Below are 20997 nucleotides of genomic sequence, written 5' to 3'. Positions count from 1 at the left end.
ACGGATTTTCTAATTCGACATGAAGGAACGCGTCGAGCTCCCGTCGCTACGTCCAATTCCGGTGAGGCGGCGCCGCAACGCCGCAGCGAGCTAGCCGGCTGCCCCGACTTCAGGCATCAACGGCGGAGCAGGAAGCCAGCGAAGCGACTCGACGGCGTCGACGCGAGTCACGCGGTGCTTCGGCGGTTCGGCCCTTGGGCTTGGGTTCGGCCGTTCGGGACTTGCACCGCGCAGGAGCGCCCCCGCGCCCATGGGAGACTAGCCGTTCGGGACTTGCACCGCTTCGGGACCCCTGCGCACACGCGAGCTGACGCTTCGGGCAAAGGCGCAGGGCACTCGATCTTCGGGCAGGGCGGGCAGCTGACCCGGGCAAAGAATTTTTGGGTCAATTTCGGGTTGTCGGGTCAACCCGAACCCGACCCGTTTCACAAACGGGTCGACCCGAACCCGGATTTTTCCAGGTCGGTTCCGGATCGGGTTTTAGGTCGTGTCAAAAATTGACTCCCCTAATTTTGCACCGCAAATCATATTTTGCGGCGGATTTGTCTGCTACAAAAGGTTACTTTCCTGTGTTTTGTCTCCGCGGTCAAGTGGAGAAGGGAGATGGTTTACAAGTGGAGAAGGTTCCAATCTCGGGCAGGTTGATCATATGGTAGACAACATGGCAAATCCATCAGAAATATTTACGGCGGATTTTTCCCGCCCCCGCAAATAATTTTACTACACTTTTTTTGAAAATCAAGATGCATGATATCCTACGAACGAGCTTGATGATGCTTGTTCGTTCAGTTAACTATTACTAATCAACTGCTGAGAAGAACTTTGAGCATGTTTCTGTCACTAATTTAAAATCTGAGTTTGAGCCTGCTTCTGCAATAGCAATAACTACTTGCTTTCAAAATGGCTTGCTATTGCAATTTAGGGTTTAGGGTTTGTTCATTTATAATCTAGTCATCAGCTTTATATCTATCTTTTTTACTTATGAAATTTTTAAATTTCATCTAGTTATGGAAGATAATGAGATGAGTGAGTCGCAAGACATGATATATTACATAAATTTAATTGCAGCTGCTTTGTGCCTTGAGTACCATGGAGCATATATTTGCAAGACCACATGAATGGCCTCATCTTAGACTTCGTTTGGGACGGCTTTTTATTGCTTCTTAAAATAAAGTTTTAGTACAAAACTCCATTTTAAGAAGCAATAAAAGCCCTTACAAATGAAGCCTTAGACTGGAGATAAATGATTTGATGAACTAGTGTTAGGTCACCATGGGAGGTTTTGGCTTTACGTTTGGGATGACTTTTTTATTGCTTCTTAAAATAGAGCTTTAGTAAAAAAAATTTAATTTTTGTACTAAAACTCTGTTTTAAAAAGCAATAGAAAAATCGTCCCAAACAAAACCTTTATAATAAATTTTGTGTGCCACAATCAATTTTTATTGATCTCTTGAGTTACAAGGAAAATGTTTATAGCCCCTATAGTTCATCTAGTACTGCATAAATTGAAGTCTTTATCCATCATCTTATACATTTTATCTCATAATGAATCAATAAGGGCAACATGTGGTCAATTCGAACATTCAATTGAGATTATCATTAATTATTTGTTTACTGGCTGGATACTTCAGAGAGTTTGTCTACTAAAATTGTGAGATATAGATCTTGGGTTTCAAAATATGCCTTGAGAAATACTGCATGATTATTGATATATGATATTTTTTAAGGTATCCTTTATTACCACAGTTTATCATGACATTTTACAACTTATCAAAGATCTAATTGTATCTTGTCAAATATGAGTATATTAGAGCGATTGATGGAATACATGCAAATGCCTGTGTTCCTGATAACAGAAAGGTGGCATATTTAGGGTAATACAAATCATCAATATAAAATACTATGATGGTGTGTGACTTCAATATGTGTTTTATTTTTATCATATCAATGCTGTAAATGGAAAATTGTATCTTCAAATTTGCTACTTATTGATAATAAAATAACATTCTTATGTCACATCCAAGTTAGTTGTTAATGTTAAAAACTTTAATAGAAACCAACTTTTATTTTTAAAATTAATTTGTACTTCTAAGCATACATTGAGGATTTTGGATTAGATGCAATGATAATTTATAGAGCCATATCCTAATATGAAGTTGCATATTCCTGATTTTTAAAGAGAATGACAATTAATATATGAGAGGCAATAAATGTTTAATATGTAATGCTCACTATAAATATAAAAAATAAGACATTTTACTATAAAAGCAAGTTTGAAAAATTAGGAAAGATATAGAGGAGCATCTATGGATTATAAGAAAGTAATGTTTATTGCAAAAAATTAACTTTTAGTGATCCATAAAATAGATTAGATAATATAGAAAAGAAAATATGTATGTAAGTTAGCCGTGAAAAGAGATAGGAGAAATAAAAATTTTGTTCAAGTGAAACGTATTAAGGATGAATATCAAAAGTGCTCTTCTTAGAAGAGGATATTTATTATGGGTTGATGAGATATTTAGATAATCTTTTTAATGAAGGTTATGAGAATACGATTGACTTTAGTGACTTTACAATCCTAAATTTTCTGCTTTATTAGTAAACTTGAAGTTGAAGATGCTTTAAAGAAAACGAGGTGTGGAAAATAAGGACATGATGATATTTTCATAGAAGTGTGGTTAGGAAAACAAAAAATTTCATGGCATATTAAACTTCTTAATATTATTTTGAAGACTAAAAAAATACCAAATGAGTGGAGAACGAGTTTGTTGGTTCCTATTTTTAAGAATAAAGGTGATGCACAAGAGTGTTCAAATTACAAAGAAATTAAATTAATGTGTTGTACATCAAAATTATGGGGGAGTAATTGAGCACATGATACGATGTGATACTAATGTTTCTCAAAAGTAGTTTGGATTTGTGTCGGGTGGTCTGCTATGGAAGTTATACAGTTCTTTAGAGGTTCGACAAAGAAGTATAGAGAGAGTAAGGAGGATCCACATATGATATTTATTGATTTAGAGAAAGCATGTGATAAAGTTTCAAGAGAAGTGCTGTAGAGAGTTTTAGAAAAGAAAGGAATTAATAATGTTTATATTTGAATCATTAAGGATATGTATATAAAAGTAGCTACTTGGGTTCAAATACAAGGTGGTTTCACTAAGAATATTTTTATTTCAGTTGTATTACATCAAGGATCAACTTTAAGCCCAATTATTTTTGTTTTAGTCATGGATGTTCTTACTAAACATTTATAAGAGGATGTACACTGGTGTATGCATTTTGCTGATGGTATTCTTCTTATGGATAAGACTAGAGATGAAGTTGATGAAAAATTTGAATTATAGAGGTCAACCTTAGAGTTTAAATGTTTTCATTTGAGTATATCTAAAACCTAATACATGGAGTGCAATTTTTAATAATCATATATTTATTAGTGGGATTATGACAATCAGTGACCAAGTCATTAGAATAGTGCACGTTTCAAACATCTCGAGTTTATTATTCAAAGCGATGGTGAAATAGATGGAGATATTATTATTAGAACTCAAGTTGGATGGTTGAAGTAGATGAATGCATCAGGACTATTGTGTGACAGAGAAGTACTTCTCAAATTTAAGAAAATATTTTATAAGATGGTGGTAAGACCAACAATGCTTTATGGCGTAGAATGTTGACCATTAAAAGAGAAACATAAAATTAAGTGTTGCATAAATGAGGATGCTCAGGTGGATGAGTGGCTTTACACGTAGAGACAAAATGAAAATTGAGTATATACATGAAAAGGTCACTTCAATGGCAAATAAGATTATAGATGGCTTAGTTACATAAAATGGCAGTCTTTTGATGACCTTATTAGGAGAGTAGATGTATTAAATCTAACCTATGTTACAAAAGGTAGACGTAAACCTAAAAAGACTTAATTAGAAAGTATTATAAATGATCTTTTTATGAAACATAATGGAAAAAAATGATTCATGTAGCCGACCACATGTAGTGGTTTAAAAACTTATTACTGTTATTATTGTACTCGTAGGTATAGTAAAAGCATCATGATACCATTGAATGAGAATCATCATATCATATGTTCAGGAACATAAATAACCAAGTCATGTCATATTAATTCATCTTTAAAATTAACTTGATTGTTTTTTTCCATACAAAAGGCCAAAATTTTTTAAAATCTTTTATTCCTATTTTTGAATTTTTATTAAAATAAATGTATTTAGTTTCAAACTCTTTCAATGCTATCAAATATATTTCAAATATTTAATTAAAAGTATAATATTAAGTTAACAAGACTAACTGCATCATAATCATAGGGGATGATTAGGGGTGTCAATATTGGACACGACACGAAAATCAGACTCGAAAATTCAGGGTTCTGGTCGACCCGATTAGAAAACGGGACGGGTTTGGGTTCAAATATTTGACCCGATTTGAATTTTGAGTCGTGTTCGGGTCAATCCAAAAACACAATTTTGACCTGATTTTCCATTAATATTACGGAATATGGGGGCCGGCCCGGTTTTCAACTTCGACTCTTCGAGTTTAGCCCTTTCCTCTTCTCTGTTTCGCTATGTGCCCTTGCCCTAGTTTCGTGACTTCCGTCTACATTCTTCGCGATTGAGTGTTGGTTGTAGACTTGTAGGCTCGATTTCTCTGATCGTAGGTGAACAATTCAACTCTCCATCTCTCCCTGTTAGCTAGGTATTTCCCCGCAAGATTCCGGCATATATCGAGACCAGGTAAACCTTTTGTTGCTTTTCATTTGGAGATAATATGATGATAGGATATTAGGATGATTACTTTGCATGTTTTTTAGTCTTTAGCTCTTTATTATGAGTTTCCATAATTTTTTTTCATATTTAAGCTTCTCAAATGGAAACCCTAGATTCTGTGTGCAGTGTGTGTGATTAAAAAAACCTAGAGGATATGATTTATCACTATATATCATTTATTCTTTATTGATTTTTATTCATATATGGTTACATGATTTACATCTGATTCTGATCCGAAGGTGAAATTTCTTTGCTTTATCTTTGTCTTCCTTCGTCCATCGTTACTTGTTATGTCAGTTTTTTTTTACTTACTCAAGGCATTGTGTGCTATATGTCATGGAAATGTTATCTTCTATTTTATGGGGTTATTAGTGCTTCTCCATTTGTTCTACTTGCTGGAGCCGTTGTGTGCTATATGCCTATATGTTATGGAAAATTGGCAATGTTTTCTTATGTTTTCCCATTTTCTGGAGTAGTTGTGTGATATATGCGGCAATTTTAACTTCTAAGTTGATGATCTCTGAGTTGGTTTTTGCTCTTATGGGATTTCATGTTCCTCTGTTCACTTTATTACATTCATTAGAGTGCGTTTGCAGGAGTTATTGTGATATTGCGTATTTCTATTTTCTATATAATTGACTAATTCATCTTCTTGATGAATTTACAATAACTTTAATAAATGTTGAACTCATCCTTCTCTTTCTTTGATGGAGGATTCCAACACAATTGAAATACGTATGTTCTTTGTAGTTGTGATTGATCCATAACTTGAGAGTATAACTGAGGACATCATGAACTTAAATATGGAATTTTTTGCAGCAAAGACGGCAATGGTTCAGTTAAAAAAGTACCCTAGTTTATTCTGTTGGGAAAGAAGTTCTAACTTCTAAGAACTACCTACTTTAAGCTTTTAATATTTATATGTATTTTCTTTGAACCCATGTTTTGTCTTGTTAGTGGCTTGTTTCAGATTTCAGAACATCTGCTTTCAGCCTTTAATACTTATGTTTTATGTTGTTGGTGTCTCTTTTGCGGTTTTGCCTGCTGGAGGCTTGAGCTGGACCGAAGCATATATGTTGGCATTCATTATATGTATATATCATTATATGTTTTATGCTTTCTGAATTAACATGTTGTTGGTGTCTCACTGTTTCTTTTGCGGTTTTGCCTGCTGGAGGTTGGAGCTGGACTAAAGATTATATGTTGGCGTTCATTATATGTATATATTTTATGCTGTTCTGAATTAACCTGCTGTTGGTGTCTATTTTGCCTGCTGAACCTGTATGGCTGTATTCATTAGACAAAAGATTTTTCTTGTTGAATTAGTGAATTTGAACTTCTAATGCTTAATCAATTCATTTGTTTGGTGAATAATGAATTAAGGTAAAGTGTATATCTATGAAAGCTCAAGCAATGATAAAAAAACCTTGTCAACCAAAAGTGAGAGTTGTCGTCCATTGGGCGTCGGGGTAAACACTATTCACTATTGCAACCTTATGACATTTCTAAGATACTAAATTCAATTAAATGCAAAATGTTGGATGGTAATAGAGAATTAGAAAAATCAAATATACATTATTCACTCACTTCATAGTTGTTAAATGAGTTGAAGGGTTTACATGAGCTATTTGTTAAAGCTTTGTAGTTATACTATCTCATATTCTCATTGTTTAGATGATTTTTATTTCTTTAGGATTTTTAATTATTCACTCACTTCATAGTTGTTAAATGAGTTATACATTTCTTTTGTAGTTAATTCAAATTGAAGTGTAAGAGGTATAATACTTTAATGATATCTTCATGTTGGAGTGTAGGTGTGTTCGAGTCCACTAGATGTAATTTGAGTTTTTTTGTAAATTGTAATCATATAATGTATTAAAACATTATTTATTATGTTATTTTGTAAGAAATGTATTAATGTAACATTGTAATTTCAATTTGTCAAGCCATTTATGCAATAGTTTCAAGTTTTTAGTATAAATTACTTACTTACCTTCAATATTTCATGTTTTTAATTGCAAAATTATTTTTTTAAATCTCATATTTCAATGTATCTATTTACTTTCGGGTCGGGTTGACCCGAACCCGAACCGGGTCGAGTTCGGGTCAAGAAAAATGACCCGAAACCTGAATCAAGTCGTGTTCGGGTCGGGTAAAAAATGGGCGGGTCAAATTCGGCTTTGACCTGAACACGACCAGATGACCCGAATTGACACCCATAGCCAGATGATAACCCTTTTTGACAGTGGCGGAGCCAGAAAATTTATTGAGGGGGGGCCTAAAATATTTTATTAAAAATTTTTCTCAACTTTTTCGTTCGGGCTTGAGACCGGCATAGACAGTTTTAATTTTTTTTTCAATTATTATCCAAAAATGTAAAATATTAAATATTTAAATATAATTCTCAAGTGATCTGCTCCTACGCCGCATACGAGCAGGAAGGCCAGTCGTTGTAGCTGCTATCCATGAATCTTTGAATTTGAGTCTATTGGCTTTTAAGTTAACAAGACTAACTGCATCATAATCATAGGGGATGATTAGGGGTGTCAATATTGGACACGATACGAAAACCTGACCCGAAAATTCCGGGTTCTGGTCGACCCGATTAGAAAACGGGACGGGTTCGGGTTCAAATATTTGACCCGATTTGAGTTTCGGGTCGTGTTCGGGTCAACCCAAAAATACAATTTTGACCTGATTTTCCATTAATATTACGGAATGCGGGGGCCGGCCCGATTTTCAACTTCGACTCTTCGGGTTTAGCCCTTTCCTCTTCTCTGTTTCGCTATGTGTCCTTTCCCTAGTTCCGTGACTTCCATCTACATTCTTCGTGATTGAGTGTTGGTTATAGACTTGTAGGCTCGATTTCTATGATCGTAGGTGAACAATTCAATCTCCATCTCTCCCCTGTTAGTTATGTATTTCCCCGCAAGCTTCCGACATATATCGAGACTAGGTAAACCTTTTGTTGCTTTGCATTTGGAGATAATGTGATGATAGGATATTAGGATGATTACTTTGCAAGATTTTTAGTCTTTAACTCTTTATTATGAGTTTCCATAATTTTTTTCATATTTAAGCTTCTCAAATGGAAACCCTAAATTCTGTGTGCAGTGTGCGTGATTAAAAAAACCTAGAGGAGATGATTTATCACTATATATCCTTTATTCTTTATTGATTTTTATTCATATATGATTACATGATTTACATCTGATTCTGATTCGAAGGTGATATCTCTTTGCTTTATCTTTGTCGTCCTTCGTCCATCGTACTTGTTATGTCAGTTTTTTCTACTTGCTGGAGGCATTGTGTGCTATATGTTATGGAAATGTTATCTTCTGTTTTATGGGGTTATTAGTGCTTCTCCATTTGTTCTGCTTGCTGGAGCCGTTGTGTGCTATATGCCTATATGTTATGGAAAATTGGCAATGTTTTCTTATGTTTTTCCATTTTCTGGAGTAGTTGTGTGCTATATGCAGCAATTTTAACTTCTAAGTTGATGATCTCTGAGTTGGTTTTTGCTCTTATGGGATTTCGTGTTCCTCTGTTCAGTTTATTGCATTCATTAGGGTGCATTTGCAAAAGTTATTGTGATATTGTGTATTTCTATTTTCTATCTAATTGACTAATTCATCTTCTTGATGAATTTACAATAACTTTAATAAATGTTGAACTCATCCTTCTCTTTCTTTGATGGAGGATTCTAACACAATTGTAATACGTATTTTCTTTGTATTTATGACTGATCCAGAACTTGAGAGTATAATTGAGGGCATAATCATGAACTTAAATATGGAAGAAATTGGTAGCAAAGACGACAATGATTCAGTTAAAAGAGTACCCTAGTTTATTCTGTTGGGAAAGAAGTTCTAACTTCTAAGAACTACATACTTTAAGCCTTTAATATTTATATGTATTTTCTTTGAACCCACGTTCTGTCTTGTTAGTGGCTTTTTGTTTCAGATTTCAAAACACCTGCTTTCAGCCTTTAATATTTATGTTTTATGTTGTAGGTGTCTCTTTTGCGGTTTTGCATGTTGGAGGCTTGAGCTGGACCGAAGCATATATGTTGCATTCATTATATGTATATATCATTATATGTTTTATTCTTTCTGAATTAACCTGTTGTTGGTGTCTCACTGTTTCTTTTGCGGTTTTGTCTGCTGGAGGTTGGAGCTGGACGAAAGATTATATATTGGCATTCATTATATGTTTATATAATTTATGTTGTTCTGAATTAACCTGTTGTTGGTGTCTATTTTGCATGTTGAACCTGTATGGTTGTATTCATTAGACAGAAGATTTTTCTTGTTGAATCAGTGAATTTGAACTTCTAATGCTTGATCAATTCATTTGCTTGATGAATAATGAATTAAGGTAAAGTGTATATCTATGAAAGCTCAAGCAATGACGAAAAACCTTGTCAACCAAAAGTGAGAGTTGTCGTCCATTGGGCGCGCCAAGGTAAATACTATTCACTATTGCAACCAGATGACATTTCTAAGATACTAAATTCAATTAAATGCAAAATGTCGCCTTGGATGGTATTAGAGAATTTGAAAAATCAAATATACATTATTCACTCACTTTATAGTTGCTAAATAAGTTGAAGGGTTTACCTGAGCTATTTGTTAAAGCTTTGTGTTATACTATCTCATATTCTCTTTGTTTAGCATTTTATGATTTTTATTTATTTAGGATTTTTAATTTTTAAGTGTTCAAGTTTTAACCATCTTTCTTTTGTAGTTAATTAAAATTGAAGTGTCAGAGGTATAATACTTTAATGATATCTTCATGTTGGAGTGTAGGTGTGCTCGAGTCTACTAGATGTAATTTGAATTTATTTGTAAATTGCAATCATATAATGTATTAAAACATTATTTATTATGTTATTTTGTAAAAAATGTATTAATGTAACATTGTAATTTCAATTTGTCAAGCCATTTACGCAATAGTTTCAAGTTTTTAGTATACATTACCTACTTACCTTGCAATATTTCATGTATTTTAATTGCAAAATAATTTTTTAAATCTCATATTTCAATGTATCTATTTACTTTCGGGTTGGGATGACCCAAACCCGAACCGGGTCGAGTTCGGGTCAAGAAAAATGACCCGAAACCTGAATCAGGTCGTGTTAAGGGTCGGGTAAAAAATGGGCTGGTCAAATTCGGCTTTGACCTGAACACGACCAAATGACCCGAATTGACACCCATAGTCGGATGATAACCCTTTTTGACTATACTAAAGTTTTTTTCTTATGCACTTAGGTGTTGTGATTAGTTGTTCTTATACTATAGTTCACCATTTTGTAATAGATTCATTTTGGTGTTGGCATACAGCTTTTTGTGACTAATTAAAGTTTCGTTTGGGACGACTTTTTATTGTTTTTTAAAATAACTTTTTAGTATAAAAATTAAAATTTTTTATAATAGAAAGATGCTTTAAAAACAGGAAGAAAAAAAAAAAACAATCCCAAACAAAACCTAAGTCTCATGATTAGCGCATAACTAGCATAGCTACTTTTTTGTGCTAGAATAAATATATATATTCATTTGTACTTTTACAAGGGTCATAGATCAAAATATAAAAAATGTTAGCCCATGCATTGTTGCTATAAAATAAATAATGAATGTAATTTTATATAATCTCTTTTACACTAGGTATACTTGTTGGCCTCATTTTTTAATGAGATTGGCTCTCTCTCCTAGGGCACACTCTTAACACTCAATTTTTTGTGATGCCTCTAGAATCTAATGGAAGCATTGAATATCTAATCCTGAACTCTAACTCAAGTTCTATGCGGAGATAAACTAGAGCTACTAAAAGTTGAAAATAATAATAATAATAATAATTCATGTGGTATTTTAGATATTTAATTATACGATTCCTATAAAATGTAAAGAACAATGGTTTGCCATTTGACACTTGCCAGGATAATATTTTATTCCTACTCCTACTATAGAAAAATAGATCAACAATTAAGCACAAACTAATAACAATTGATGCAAAACAGGTTATTCGGTCAAGTCTAAGTCAATTTGAGCGAGTTATTGGGTCAATTCAGGTCAGGTTATCGAGATGGGCCAGCATTAAACCACCCAATCAGAACTTGACTCATTTAGTAAACGAGTGAAAACCCTGAACCCGCACCTAACCTACCCTAAACTTGGAAGACCCCACCCCATTACCCATTACATTAAAAAAAAATTATATAGCTAGCTGAGACGATCAATGAGCAAAATAATTTAAACGAAATTACAGCTTTCAAACCTATTTATTTGGACTTTTTTCACTATATTACAATTAATATATAATTATTCTAAACTTTAATTATCATACAACATTCCTATATGCATATCTAATTTTCCAATTCACAATTTGCAGGTCAAAATCAGGTCATTCTCGAGTTGGCAGATCAACCCGATAATTAAATGGATCAGAAAACATAACCCGAACTCGATCCGTTTATCAAATAAGTCAATCCGAACCTGAATTTTTTGGGCCAATACAGGTCAAGTTATCGAATTTTGTCATTCATTGACACCCCTCATGCAGCATAAAATAATTTTATAACAAGCTGTCGACCTAACAACAAACTCCCTATATTAAGCGACTAAAGGGTTTATGACTTAACACAACACCAAAGTGTGTATAAAAATCTTGATGAAGGCATCAACTCATATAAATGTGTCAACAAAACTAAAACCTATCATCCTAATTCAATTAATTTTAAAACATTATTTTAAAAAATATTAAGGTGAAATGTTAAAACAAAGATAATATTTTATATATAACAATTATATTCTTAATAATGGTGTTATTCTTAGTCCAAAGAAAATTATATTATTCAAAAAAGAAGAAACAAATTGTTGAAAAAAAAGAGCAAATGTTCAAGCTGAATTATAACAGCACATACATCAAAGGATAAGGTATTTTTATGAAGAATTCAAAAGTGTGAAGCAACTTCAGAGTTTCTTAAGATTATTAAATTAAGAAAAGCTAAAGGAAATGCAAAATAAGCAAATCTTGAAGAACAAACTCAAAAGATGAAACACTAAAACATAGATAAGCCTTTCAAATATTGAAAAAAGAGAAATTTTTGAATAAAAAAATACTTTATTTCCCTAAAATTTAAGTACTATAAACGGATATTTCCACAAAAAAATTCGTCAGGAGCACTGTTTGCCTAAAAAAAATAAGAAAATGAAATCATTGCTTATATTGTAATAGATTTACCATAATAGAAACTAAATATTATGCATATTATAAGGAATTACCTGCAATACATAATGGTATCAAAAGCCTTTTATAATTGAGAAAAATAAAAGCAGGCACATAGTTTCTTGAGTCAAGAAACTATTCATGATTCATAAGAGAATTTTCAAAGAACAAGAACTACGTATATTGAATTTTTTCAAAACAAAATCAGCTTTATTATAATTTAATTACTGATTTATTGTCATGTCCTGATGAATAAAAAAGAGAGCTCTTAAAAGAAATTCAAAAAAAAAAAACTAGCTAAAGAATTTTTCTCCGAACAATGAGCAACCAACTCGATCTAGAATGATAAACATCCAAAAGAGAAAACAGGCAGATGAATCCTCCACTTCAAAGATCAAAATAGCAACCATCTCAAGGTCAAAAGCAGCTCAAATATCAACTACTGTTAAAGAGGAGATCCAACAAAAGGAACAAGAAGCAAAAACTACTAAAATATACATGGCATAATAAAAAACATCTTCGAACTTGGAAAGCTATTTTAATCTGCCATCCGATAAACCAAACAAACAACAGCTTAAGAAACTTACAATCATAGCAGATCCTTAATAGACTCTGCCATTAGAATTGCTGAAAACCTGCAAAACTTTTTGTCATAACAGAGGAAAAATTGCATATCAAACTACAAGCCCTCGCTGACTAACTCCCCCTCCTCTCCTAATAAGGAGGTTATTTATAAACAATCCTAGATCCCTAAACACTATGATGGACCGGTCCGGTCCATAGCAGCACCGGCCCAAAAAAGGGCCGGTTCTCACTTACTGCAGGCGGAGAACCCGCCTGCCTGGGCGGACTGCCGAAGGGGAACCAGGAGTCGGGTGGGCCCAAGGGGTTCCCCTCAAACTTCTCCGAGACCACCTCCACATCGAAGCTCGCTCCACATCTAAAAAAAAATTCAGAATTGAAAGATTTATAAATTCAGAAGAAAAGTTTCGATTCAGGAAAAAAGGAAGGTGGAAACTACAAGAAGAAGTATATTTACCCCCCGGATGTATCGATCACTTGCTGAAATGAAAGAAAACCGGAAGAGAAAAAAAAAGGAACAAGGTCAGGGATTTCAGCGGCGAAATTAAAACTGAAAGTGAAACAATGTGTAATTGATCATTAATCTTACAAGATGAGAAGGGCTGAGAGAGGAAGTGAGGGCGGCTACAACCTCTTCTTTCGTCACAACCATCTCTCTCTCTCTCTCTCTCTCTCTCTCTCTGTGCGCCCGCTTAAGAAGAACGCAGAAGCCAAATGAGACAAGCCCTGCGGTATTTCCGAATCCCGTAATTTGGGTATGCCAAGAGGCTTTTCTTTTTTTGGGATTTTTAATTACCTAACATTTAAAATAAGTCTATTTACATATCTAACGCCTAGATTTTTTTATTTACATATACACCACTTAAAAATCATAACCTTCATCAAAACTACCACTCCGTTCCACTCCCATCAAAAGAAACCGCGAAACTGCGCGGGAAGCCCTGTCTCGAGCAGAGCACCTTCCTCTCTCGGTTTGAATCGCACAGTTTGCGAATCTATCTGCTCCTTTTGCGAATCCAACTGCACTGCGGCATTTTTTGCAAGTGGCAACACAGGCGATCTCATTAGGTATTTCCCTTCTCCATTTTACTTGCGGAGCCTGAGAAGATGTAACACAAAAACTCCTTTTTTGTGGAAACAATTGCTCTTACTTAATCTAAGGTTTTGTTGATCTTTATCAGGAACACTAACTTGAAGGAGTAATAACGGAAGATAACTTGAAGGAGTAATAACGGAAGCTTTCAAGGCAAGGCAAGGAGGTTGTTAGCCAGTGGGTTATCTACCGCAGTTCATCTCAGGTAAGTTTGGAGGTATTCATTTGATTGTGTACTGTAGTTATCTGCATTAAGTAGTTATACATTAAGCTATTCCTGATTGATGTAATTTTTTCTTTACCTACAGATATGGAGTGCAACAATGTGTGCTTTATTGTCTTGAAATATGGAGGATATTGGACTGAGGTAAAGGGTCAAAGCATGATGAAATATGTCGGTGGCAGTTAGAAAACTTTGAAGTTTGATAGATGTCACATTAATTTGTTATTATTGAAAGAACGTGCCAAAGCAATTTGCCAGTGGATCAGGGGTCATGCCTACGACCTACATTATCATATTAATGGAACGTCGTCTAAGATTTACATGCCAATTACGAGTGATACAGATGTGACAAACATGTTTATAGGTTCCTGCGATGGCAATAGAGCGGAGGTGTTGGTTGTAGTGAAAGATCATCAAGAAGATATGACTTATACGGATGAAACTCAATGTGGTGATATGCAAGATTTAAATGCTAAGAACACATTGAACAATGACATATTAGTAGATGATTTGTGTGATGGTTCATTTGCAGTTAAAGTTGAGGTCACCATAGAAACACATGCAAGGAACCTTTATGTTTTGAGGAAGGCAATATTCAAGACACAGTTTCAGAGAAAATGCCTATTAGGCGTGGAGAAAGTTTCTTAGAACAGTTTCTGTTAACTGTCACTTTGAACAAACTCATTTAATTATTTATGTTAACAATTTTTGCTATCACTTTCAAGTTACTTTGTAGTGATCATTTATCTGTTTTTGTTATAACTTTCAAGTCACTGCTCCAAACAACTATCGATTTTTAGCCAATAGCTTTTTTGCTATGATATTCTTGCTAACAAATTTTTGCTATCAATCTATTCTTGTCAGATTTTTGTTATAATTTTTGCCAACAGCTGTCACTTTAAAGTTAGTAGTAATGCAGTAACGGCTCCAAACAACTTGTACACGGATCAAACAGAACTTGTACATAAGTTTTTTGCATTCAATAAACGTTTTTACATTCATCACAACTTGTTAAATGGATCAAACAGAACTTGTACACGAAGCCCACCTGACAATCGAATGGATGGCAAACATAACTTGTACATAAAATTTTTGCATTCAAGAAACGTTTTTACATTCATCACAAGTTGGTACATTGATCAAACAGAACTAGTAAGGCTTCGACATAGAATGGATGGCAACACCAACTAGTAAAATTATGATAACCAATAAAAATTTAATTTGAATTAATTCTGATATCACTGTGCCCGCATGTTTCAAGTGAAAGTCTGATGCTTTTGCGCTCCGAAAGCGATTGACATCTTCTTCTTCACAATTTGCTTCATCAATCCATCGAAAATAGCGACAATCATCTTCCGATCTATTCCGGGGACATCAATAGAACTTCTTGCCGCGATTATTAGCTTTATAGCAAGTATAGATTTGACATTGCATATTGCAACGACAATAGATTGGATTGTCTTGGCTTCTCATGGATTGTGTTGAGCGGCTTGAAATCATATTGCATATCCAAATTTACTCAAATCATACAAGCTAATACATAAAGGAATCATACAAATAAAAGTAACAGAAAAAAAAAATCCAGGTATACATGTCAGCATAGTTCATTTCAATTGATTTGATTAATTTCAGGAAATGAAATCAACTAAAGCATGTCAAGAAATCAACTGAAATAAATTAAATCAAACATCCTTTACTTCAATGTATAGCAGTTGGTAAAATAATCGATCTAAAGCATCTCAGAAAATCAAGCTAAAATGCTGCAAGACAATATAAAATTTTGCAAGAAACTAAAGCATATCAGAAATCGAACTAAACTAAAGCATCTCTGTAGAAGATTAAAGCAGGAAATTGAAGTTTAGGGCTTGAATAAATATTGGGCGACAGAACCAAGCTTGAACAAGTTCGGGCTTGAACAAAGATTCGGCGAAGAACCAAGCTTCAAGGAGTAATAACGAGCGAAAGAAGCTGTTCGAACACCAAAACAGCATAGCAAGATGGAGAAGAGCATACCTGTCGGAGCAGATTGACGAGCCGATCTAGCGAGAGGAAGAGGAGGTAAAGGCGTTTAGGGTTAATACACCAAAATGGCATAGCAAAATGAAGAACATCATACCTGTCGGAACCGATTGATGAGCCGATCGAGCGAGAGGAAGAGGAGGTAAAGGCGTTGTGAGAAGCTCGAGCGAGAGTAAGACGAGAAGACGGTTACGGTTTCTTTTGACGAGAGTGGAACGAAGTGGTAGTTTTGATGAGGGTTAGGGTTCTTAAGTGGTGTATATGTAAATAGGAAAGTTTAGGTGTTAGATATGTAAATAGACTTGTTTTAAGTGTTAGGCATGTAAAAATCCCTTCTTTTTTTCATCTATTAGGACTAATTTATAATTGGTAGAATGTATAGATCAAATAAAAATATGATATAAATTCAAAAATTATTCATTTTACAATTTTTTTTTACCAAAGAAATATTTACATATTCTTACCTGACATTAAATTGCTAGAGATTTGTATAATTAAACACATTTATATTATTAATATTATTTATTTTGATGTAATTGTTCAAAATAAAAGTTTATAAGTTGATGGTGAGACATGCAATACTTGATGGCACAAAATATTGGCCATTAAAAGAGAAGCATCAATTAAATTAAGTGTTTATATAAATGAGGATGCTCGGGTGGATGAGTGGCTTCACTCTTAGAGATTGAATGTAAAACAAGTTTAGATATGAAAAAAGTTGGAGTAGCTCCAGTGGCGAATAAGATTTGAGAGAGTCACCTAAAATAGTTTGGACAGATAAAAATATGTTGGCCTTTTAATGAACTTATTAGGAGAGTAAGTGTATTAGATTTGGGCAATAATAAAAATGGTAGAGGTAGAAATAAAAAGAATTGGTTATAAAAATATTAGAAATAAATTTTTTATCATATTTAAATGAGAATTTGTCTCTTAACAAGACACAATGGAGAAAAATAACTGATATAACTAACCCAATGTAGTGGGATAAAGACTTGAAGTTATTGTTGTTGAATATCCTAATGTACTTATACATCAAAGCAAATATTAAAAGATAATTTTCAAGCCTACAAAATATTTGAATTTTCTTTTATAAGGAATAAAGATTATATTATTATCTTATTATTCTTCTTTTTTTCATGTTGTTGTTGAGTTTAATATTTGTTGCGTCCTGTAGTATTCGCGGCGATAGAGAAATATATAGTTTATCGTATTAGTATTGTACGAAGATCCAACACACAATCAGATAAGAAAGAGGGTGTAGCATTCATAAGAGACACTAGAGTTTTACGTGGAAACCCCTGAAAATGGAGAGAGAAATCATGGGACCTGGCCCAATTTGAATGAATCCATTAGTTTTTTGCAGTCAATTAGAAATGAGGCCCTTCTTAAGGAGAAGGCCTTGGCTTGATGTCACAAGCGTACATCATATAGAGCACATTACATGGTGGGAGTTACATAGACATGTTTTTTTTAACGGCAGGACCATAGTCAATAGGACAGAGGTCGGAAAGATCATAGTTGGCAGAAGACTGGGGTCAGAAAGATCATTATCCGATGATGTAGGTCGTAATATGCAGAAGACTGAGGTTAGAAAGATCGTTGTAGTAGGGCGATATTTCGGGAGAACTCTAAGCATCAGGTAGTGGCTCGAAACAAGTTCGGGCCTTAGGTGATGGTCCAGCAGAAGTCTGGGCCTCAAGTGGTGGTCCGGCAGAAGTCCGGGCATCAAGTAGTGATTCGGCGAAAGTTCGGGCCTTAGGTGGTGGTCCGATGAAGCAACAACGTCAGGTGGTGGTCCGGCAGAGGTGAGGGCCTCAAGTGGTGGCCTGGTGGAGCTCAGGGCATCAGGTGGTGGTCCGGCGGAGCAATAACGTCAGGCGGTGGTCTGGCAGAGGTAAGGGCCTCAAGTGGTGGTCAGCGGAGCTTAGAGCCTCAGATGGTGGTCCGGCGGAGCAACGACGTCAGGTGGTGGTCCGGCGGTGGTGAGGGCCTTAAGTGGTGGTCTGATAGAGCTCAGGGTCTTAGGTGATGGTCTGGCGGAGCAACAATGTCAGGTGGTGGTCTGGTGGAGGTGAGGGCCTCAAGTGGTGGTTCGGCGAAGCTCAGGGCCTCAGGTGGTGGTTCGGCTAAGCAACGACGTCAGACGGTGGTCCGACGGAGGTGAGGGCCTCAAGTGGTGGTCCGGCGGAGCAACGACGTCAGGCGGTGGTCTGGCTGAGGTAAGGGCCTCAAGGGGTGGTCCGGCGGAAGTCCGACGGTGGTCGAGGAGGAGCTTCTTCCTTCTCTTCCTTCTCTTTCTTCTCTTCTTCCTTCTTCTCTTGTTGCTTGGATCCCCTTTTCAAAGGAAAGGAGGGGTCTATTTATAGATTTCTGGAGTAGCATGACCCATAAATAGGGAGAGATCAAGGGTAAATGGGGAGTGGTTGGATGGACGGCTGATATTGAATCCCTTGATCATGGACCATTCGTCAGACATTTGAAGGTCTTAATGATGTTGGAATTTAGCGATCTTAGGCTCGTTGGATTTGTCTTGTCCAGCCGCTCGATTCGACTATAAGCACATCATGTTTGGAAACCGTTTGGTAATCCAAATTGTGGTTCGAACCCTCCAACAGCGCTTGAGACCCTTAATTTGGACCCATTTGGGCTCGGATTGAGTCGAATTTGGTGTCGTTGGGTTTGTATTTCCGAGACGTTCAGTTCGACCATAAGTTTGCTGAAATTGAAGTTTAGATAGTCCCAATTTTAATTTCGGAAGTTTCCAACTTGATTTTACATCGAGATTCATGCCCGATCAAGATAATGTTTTGCTGACATATCAATATTAAAGGATAATCACACCTATATGCGCATGTTAATTCTCTAATTCAAAACATCTTACATGCACCCAAAGTTGTCAAACAATATAGTAAGAGTTGAGCTACTTTATGTGTACTTTTTTTTTTAGTTTTTAATAAATAGCTTCTTATTTTAAGGCCAAATTTATTACCCTGACACAATTGTATGAGCATATATGCTAATTTTTTCTACAAACAAAATTATATAATTGAACAACTTATGCAATACCTTCAATGGATTCACTTCATGCACATGCAGAGGGAAGGTAATCAAAGCTAATAATTATTAAACTTAAAATTCAAATTTGATGCAAACACTTAAATGATAGAAAGATTTTAGATGTTTAAAAGGAGCTATAAATGCCTAGAGTATATGACAAGTCCAAGTAAAGAGCATGCATGGTTAAACCAAGAATGTTTTTACAAAATGAGCATGACTATTGGCCAAAAATACATGACCAAATTAAAAGGGGTATCTAGCCAAAAAGGGCATGATCAAATCAATATAGTAAAATCAAAAGGGACCTAGCCAAAAAAGCATAGCTAGTTCATTATATTTTTTTAGTAAAAAGAGTTATGACTAACAAGATAAGTAGTAGTCTTAAAAACATAACCATTATAGGGAGTAGATTTAACCAAATATAGTATAGCTAGTTTAAGAAGATTCTCAACTACTAAAGTGTGAATAAGAAGAGTAAAAAGGTATAATCAAAAGAATATGATTATATTAACGATAAACCTAGCCAAAGTGGTTTAGCTAAGTTCAAAGAGAAAACTAGGTAAGAAATTATAACTAGTAATGTCAAGTCCAATTAGATTAAAATGTCAATCAAGCTAGTATATGCATGTTGGTGATGTCAAATAGGCTAGATCAAATTAATCTATATAAGTATGTTAACATGGGTGTTATGGCATCAGTGTTAGAGGGACCTAGAAGGAGCTATGGTTATTATCATATAATACTATGTGAGTTATCCTAAAATGGTGTAGTCCCTCACTCATTTGAACTTCAATTTTGATAAGGTAATCAATGTGCTCAAGATATGACTAATTAAATAAACTTAGTACAACAACAACAACAACAACAACGTCAAGCCTTTATCCCACTACGTGGGGTCGGCTACATGAATCCTTTTTCTCCATTGTGTCCTATTAAAAGACAAATTCTCGTTTAAATCTAATAAAGAAAGGTCATTCCTAATATTTTCTAACCAAGTCTTTTTAGGTTTACCCCTACCTTTCTTAACATAAGTCAAATCTAATACCTCAACTCTCCTAACCGGGTCATCAGAAGGCCGCCGTTTTATGTGACCAAAACCATCTAAGGCGACTTTCTCTAATCTTATCTTCTACTGGAGCTACCCCAACCTTTTCACGTATATGCTCATTCCGTATCCTATCTCTAAGGGTAAAGCCACTCAACCACCTGAGCATTTTCATCTCTGTCAAACTTAACTTAGTATTATGCTTCTCTCTTAAAGGCCAACATTCGGCACCATAAAGCATTGCAGGCCTCACTACCATCTTATAGAATTTTCCCTTAAGTTTGAGGGGTACATTTCTATCACATAACAAGCCCGATGCATTCCGCCACTTCAACCATCCAACTTGAATTATGCTGATAATATCCCCATCTATTTCACCATCACTCTGAACAATAGATCCAAGATATCTAAAACGTGTACTCTTATTAATGACTTGATCGCCCAAAGTCACAATCCCCTCACTAGGTCTATTACTACTAAAATTACACTCAATATATTCCGTTTTAGATCTACTCAAGCAAAAACCTTTAGACTCTAAGGTTGACCTCCATAATTCAAGTTTACCTTCAACTCCCTCTCTAGTCTTATCAACAAGAAGAATATCATCAGCAAAAAGCATACACCAAGGTACATCATCTTGCAAATGTCTAGTGAGAACATCCAAGACTAAAGCAAAAAGATATGGGCTTAAGGCTGATCCTTGATGTAACCCAACCGAAATAGGAAAATACTTGGTCAATCCACCTTGTGTTTGAACACAAGTAATAGCTCCTGCATACATATCTTTAATGATTTGAATATAAGCATTATTAACTCCTTTCTTTTCAAGAACTCTCCATAGCACTTCTCTTGGAACTTTATCATATGCTTTTTCTAAATCAATAAATATCATATGTAGATCCTCCTTATTTCCTCTATATTTTTCCATCAAACCTCTGAATAAATGTATGGCTTCCATAGTCGACCTACCCGA

The 20997-nt window shown here is 35.0% G+C and overlaps 1 long non-coding RNA gene across 1 annotated transcript; it reads right to left on the bottom strand.

The window, feature by feature from the left end:
• Positions 1–12893: 12893 nt before the first annotated feature.
• LOC110109808 lies at positions 12894–13357 on the bottom strand. Its single transcript, XR_002304625.2, has 3 exons — positions 13177–13357; positions 13045–13067; positions 12894–12945 (listed from the first exon to the last, which is right to left on the bottom strand). It is a non-coding gene; the product is annotated as an uncharacterized LOC110109808 (long non-coding RNA).
• Positions 13358–20997: the final 7640 nt, after the last annotated feature.

The sequence above is a fragment of the Dendrobium catenatum genome, unplaced genomic scaffold, assembly GCF_001605985.2.
Source record: "Dendrobium catenatum unplaced genomic scaffold, ASM160598v2 fragScaff_scaffold_819, whole genome shotgun sequence".
Classification (NCBI taxonomy): Eukaryota; Viridiplantae; Streptophyta; class Magnoliopsida; order Asparagales; family Orchidaceae; genus Dendrobium; species Dendrobium catenatum.
This window is presented reverse-complemented; position numbering and strand designations above follow the sequence as displayed.